This window comes from Macrobrachium rosenbergii, chromosome 24 (assembly GCF_040412425.1).
Source record: "Macrobrachium rosenbergii isolate ZJJX-2024 chromosome 24, ASM4041242v1, whole genome shotgun sequence".
Classification (NCBI taxonomy): Eukaryota; Metazoa; Arthropoda; class Malacostraca; order Decapoda; family Palaemonidae; genus Macrobrachium; species Macrobrachium rosenbergii.
The window spans coordinates 37015926-37021598 of record NC_089764.1 but is presented as its reverse complement, the minus strand read 5'-3'; the positions used below and the strand labels follow the sequence as shown (position 1 = coordinate 37021598).

The following is a 5673-nucleotide window of genomic DNA, read 5'->3' as shown; positions in this document are numbered from 1 at the left end:
ACCAGCTGAGTAATCTATTGTTGTTGTTCAGGATACGATTCAGAAATGCGGAGGGACTGTGTTAAACTTTGGCGATGAGCTGTTCGCTCTGAGTAGAAGAAAACATTGTCAATTCCTTGTCAGTTTTAACATAATTGTGTTGGTTTTTGATAAATCCTCTTGAATAGTATGCCTTCTGCTGAATCATACCATGATCACCTGTTTTCAAAATGCATTTCATCAAAGGCATAATCCTAAGCTTTTGAAAAATCAGATGCTTTAGCACTAATGCCTTTTTTTATTTTTTTTTAGATAGTGTGTGGAATTTGTCGTTCTGCTTTTATTAAATAAGTTGGCAATGGGTAGTGTGACGGTAGAATAGTCTTAGGAAAATTTCTGGTAATACCTGGTCATACTTAAGAAGCGGCACAGTTACCTGGCGTGACAGGGAAATTTAGAAATTTTTTAGCTTTAGTATTGGTCAGCTTCGCTTTCACTAGTTGATGAAATGTATAAATTTTTCACTTTAAACATGTTCTTACCATGTGTTACTGTAGGTGATGGGCAGTGAACCCTTCTTACGCTTTGTTACAATGTAGAGGCATTTTTCATACTAAAGGATATGTCACTATTTGGACGAGTATATTAGATCACGTGTAGTGATGAAAGATAAAGTTTTTCAAGTTTGAAGAGAAAATTATTGCACTAATAATTCTGTGTGTGTATCTAGGTGGTGTCGACGTAATTGTCAGCCCTCTTTCGGGGAAAGGATTCAGACTTGGTGACCTTGCTAAAGCTCCTTGCTCCTTACGTTTGCAGCTGCCACCACACAAGGCAGGCTCCATTCCAAAACATTTAATTTGATGGTGCCATTGTCTAACACGTCTGTTTCCTGCTGCGAAAGTACTTCCATACTGCATGTGGCGAAATATGCAACATGGTTTTAGAGTTGGAAGATATCTGGGGCATCACCTTATGTCAGCATTGTACGTTGCAACATTCGTGCACTTGAAAAGCTCTCTGTGTGTGCCAATGCTGGTTTGTCCAAAATATGTGAATGATATGCGACTTAAAAAATTTTATAGCTAAATAAATAGACATCTTGCCTTCCAGTAGGGGACAAAAATTAGCAGATAATCGCACAGAGAAATGAAACAATAGTGGGGGTATTTTTCTTACATATCATTCTATTTGCAAATGAGGCCATGTGAAGTTATGAAAGCTGAGTTTATTAGAGATCGGTTGTAAGAGGAATGCACCAACCGCCTTGTAGGGGTTACGTTTTGTTATGCGACTTGCATTGCCAGTGATGACGCAACCGTCAATTCTCGGCAAAGGATTTGGACTTGGTAACCTTGCTAAAGCGAGTTCCTCCATGCATTCGTCTGTCAACGCATAAGGCGAATTCCATTGCGAAGGACAGGTACTTGGGTGGATGATTCCATCCTCCAACATGTCTACGTCTTGCTGCAAAAGTTCTCGCTTTTGTGGCGATGCTTAGTATGATAATTACCGGTCACCCACGTTGGGAACGTTGAGGAATACAGTAGTTTTCTGCATCCTGCGGCAACGGAGCGGATTTGTTCCCGTTCCGGAGGAGTAATATGTTTGCCCATTGGGAAATTGGCGAGAATCATCTCTGAAGTCGTAGGCTGCTTTTTCCTCTTTTTGTCTTCCCTCTTCCTCTTCTGCTCCTACATTTTCTTTCTTTTGAACTACTCCAGATTAAGGAAGAAATATATATATATATATATATATATATATATATATATATATATATATATATATATATATATATATATATATATATATATATAATAACTATCACATACACAATTGTTCTGTGCATTAGTAGCATTACTAAAAGGACCTCATTCAGACTGGGTAAATACTCCATTAGATACCATCCAGTTTGAATGAAGTCCTTCGCAATTCACTTAAATTGCATTGACCTTGCCATCACTGAGCAGACACATTTTGAATTTTCTCATGAAACCTCGAATACAACTGACCGACGTCAACACCGGAATAGGACGTCAAAGGAGATGAGATAGATTGAGGATGTAAGTTCGTTTCGTCCTTCTCTGTGATCTTAAGCCAACCCTGTTCACCATATGGCGAGGACAGCACTCTCTCATTACGGCTCTCCACCTCCTCCTCCTCCTCCTCCTCCTCCTCCTCCTCCTCCTCCTCCTCCTCCTCCTCCTCCTCCTCCTCCTCCTCCTCCTCCTCCTCCTTACAGTCATGCACTTCCTCCCTTTATAGTTTAACACATGCTACAGTTATCGTAGTATCGCTTAATAGTATAGTGTCTCTCTCTCTCTCTCTCTCTCTCTCTCTCTCTCTCTCTCTCTCTCTCTCTCTCTCTCTCTGCCGAAGTTTGACGTTGCACGTGCAGCATTTCCTATTTGGTGTGTGCGATGCACGAGCAAGGAACACAAGTTGCCTGATATTTCCCTTTTTTGTTTTGCGAGTCTCAGTCTCCAGGCAGAGATGGGCTTTAAAACATTTATTAAAAAAAAATTTCCTGACGATGCATATGCTTAGCCTGTTGGGAATGGATGATGTATAGTTACTTTTTGGAATCCGTTAATGCTGTCTATTTATACGTGTAGCTGAAAGCAACGTGTCTCCTGTTTGCTTGTAAATTGGGCGGTGATGTTGGTGTTGACATGCATTCGTGTTTATTTGTAGAGCAAGCACTTGCAGAATATTGCATGCCTGAAGTGACGACGTTGATTAGGTGTATACATGCGACTGTTGCATAATTGCTTCTGAAAAGGTGCTGCCGACGGTGCTTAGACAACCTCTAATTCAAGAACGCTTGTGAAACGGATGATAAAGATGTGCTAATGACGAGGGGGGTCGAACGATGGATGTTTCAAGATGGTGACGTCAGTGGTTCGCCGATGAGACGGATGATCCTGAAGGTATATTTTCGAGAGGTTGATACTGAACGGTTATGAACAGAGGGAGATAATGAAGGCATATTTAGGGAGTACGTTGTAACGACGATGAATTTTTGACGTGAGTAATGTATGTGTTGGGTTTATAAAGACGGTGATGCTGACAGTGAAGATGAGTATTCTGACCACATTCGATGAGGAAGGTCGTGATGTTGATGTGTTTATGAAGAAGGTGACGCTAACGATGTCTGGGCGAAAGTTATAACACCTGCTTGGGAGCAGCCTGATTTTGAAGACAAAGGATGAATTTAAACTGTTAATTTTATGTTGTTATTTCGATTATTCTTCTGTTTCTGGAGTTTATTCAAGAATAGGTTCAAGAATAGGTTGCTGAAATTCGCAACGCATGAAAACCATCAAGGGAATGAAACTTTGGACATTAGCAAAAACCACTGAATGGAATGATTGTTTGTTTATATAGGCCTACGTCTTGTGGAGTTCTTATTCACGAAGTCAGGCGATTTCGTTGTTCCAATTTTGCATGTGCTTTCTCGGTGGTGTCCCTGTGTTGCAATTATTCTTTTAAGGGACGAAGAGCAGCATTTGTTCTCTCTGGTTAAAAAATGTAGATTGAGACGGACGTCAGTGAATTTATTCCAGGTTTTAGGTTATTTAGACGCCTTTTATAAGTGTTTGTGGTCGTTTAAGTAACTATCCACGTATGGAGAAGAGGAAGGAGAATCCCAACCAGGCGTCCGTGTCTTCCGCTGTCATCCATCGTCTGGGGAAATGTGGTGTTTTGTGGAAGGTTAATCTCAGGGTCAGTTTTGATTATCTGATGCCGTCATTTTTTTTCCCACTCGCTTCCTCTCTCTCTCTCTCTCTCTCTCTCTCTCTCTCTCTCTCTCTCTCTCTCTCTCTGGTCAGGTAATATATCTTAACCCTTGCCCCTAAGGTGTTCCTCAAGGCTTCTATTTTCACTTGCTGACGCATATGGCAGCGTGAGATCAAGGGAGCCTCCTGAATATGGTTTGATTGAAGTCTCACTAGTTCATTTATATCTATCTATCTATCTATCTATCTATCTATATATATATATATATATATATATATATATATATATATATATATATATATATGTATGTATGTATATATATATATGTACAGTATGTATGTATGTATATATATATATATATATACATATTCTCGAAAAATTTACTACGTAATTGGAAAATTAACACAAAGAGCAATTTTCTTAATTTAATGAAACCTTCATAACATTATGAACTTTAAAAACTTTAATTAAAGAACAACTAAGAAATTGAATAAGATATAATAAAATGGTTTCATGTATTGCTGCTCAAATTAAAACCAATGCTGTTGTTGCTGCTGTCGAAGATGATCGCCTTAAATGGAGGTCAAAGCGATGGTCAAGCATCTCCAACTTCCAATTACCATTTTCAAGAACCCCTAGATAAATATAAAATACCAAATATCAGTTACACTTCAAATGGTAATTTAAACTATCGAAATCACTAATAAATTATTTAAACACAGGAATGCCATTCAAATATATGTATTGTATCAATAATGGATTTCACTTAACACTACCAAAATAATAATTACCTAAAGGCAATGGTCCACTTTGCGTATTAAGTATATTACTTGTATACAACAAGCCAAAATTACAGTAAGGCCGAACGAATAACCACCTAAGTAATAAAAACAACGAATGTAAATAAACGAACGACTAATTAACATAAAAGTGGCAAAATGAGAAAATACCAAAATATGATACAACACTTCAATTATCTAACCAGCACAAAGTAACTGCAGATAAATGAATCTCTTAACTATGACTGGGAAATTATAATATGGCAATCCCATAAAAATTGTAAATGTGATATAAATATTATCCAAGGGTATATTTATTTGTGGGGGCTAAAAAGCAAAGCAAGGGACTTTCATTATTAAATGAACTATGGATTATAAATCATAAAATTTAAATGACCTTTAAAAATGATGACGTACCTCACAACCCATACTGTCCGTGTATGCTGTTTGTAAATGCAACAAATCACAATTGCTGTGCTGGCTCTTGATAAGGCTTCCAAGCAGAAGGCAACGTAAGATGCGGATCCATGGTACCAATCACTTATTTTTTCACCATGACGATAAAGAGGTAAGTAAATCCAATGTTGTCACTGGTGAAGATGGCTAAGAACTATTCATTTTCATTAAAAAGCCGTCCACTTCTCCTTTCTGTAAGAAATGTATAACGAGCAGCAAATCTCTTCAACGACCCAAACCATCTTAATTTTTAACAGGTTATTAAGGAATTGTCATCATTTTATGTAAACAAAAAATATTTAAATACTTAAAATGCAAGTCAAAATTAAAACAATCATTTACAAACTTACCAAATTACCATATTATAAAAAAAGAAACAGAAAACAAAAAAATAACTTAGTGTTATTTTTCAACACATATATATATACATACATGGTGTATTTGTGTGTGTATGTTAGTTTGTACATATCGTATTGACTAACACATACATACATACACGCATAATACACCTCATGGGTGTAAGTTATTCCCAAGGTATAGTGAACTGAATATTAAATGAATTTTTCTCGTGGAGGAGGTGGGTTGAAATCGATTCTAAGTACAAGAAAAAAATGCGCCGAAGTTTCTTCGCCGCAATCAAGTTTTCTGTATACATCGTATAATCAAGGCCACCGAAAATAAATCTATCTTTCGGTGGTCTCGGTACAATGCTGTATGA

At 37.4% G+C, this 5673-nt stretch overlaps 1 long non-coding RNA gene across 1 annotated transcript; it reads right to left on the bottom strand.

Annotated features, from left to right (window-relative positions):
• Nucleotides 1-4163: 4163 nt before the first annotated feature.
• Nucleotides 4164-5104, bottom strand: LOC136851760 (uncharacterized). Its single transcript, XR_010856979.1, has 3 exons — nucleotides 4917-5104; nucleotides 4512-4597; nucleotides 4164-4355 (listed from the first exon to the last, which is right to left on the bottom strand). It is a non-coding gene; the product is annotated as an uncharacterized lncRNA (long non-coding RNA).
• Between the last annotated feature and the right edge of the window lie 569 nt (nucleotides 5105-5673).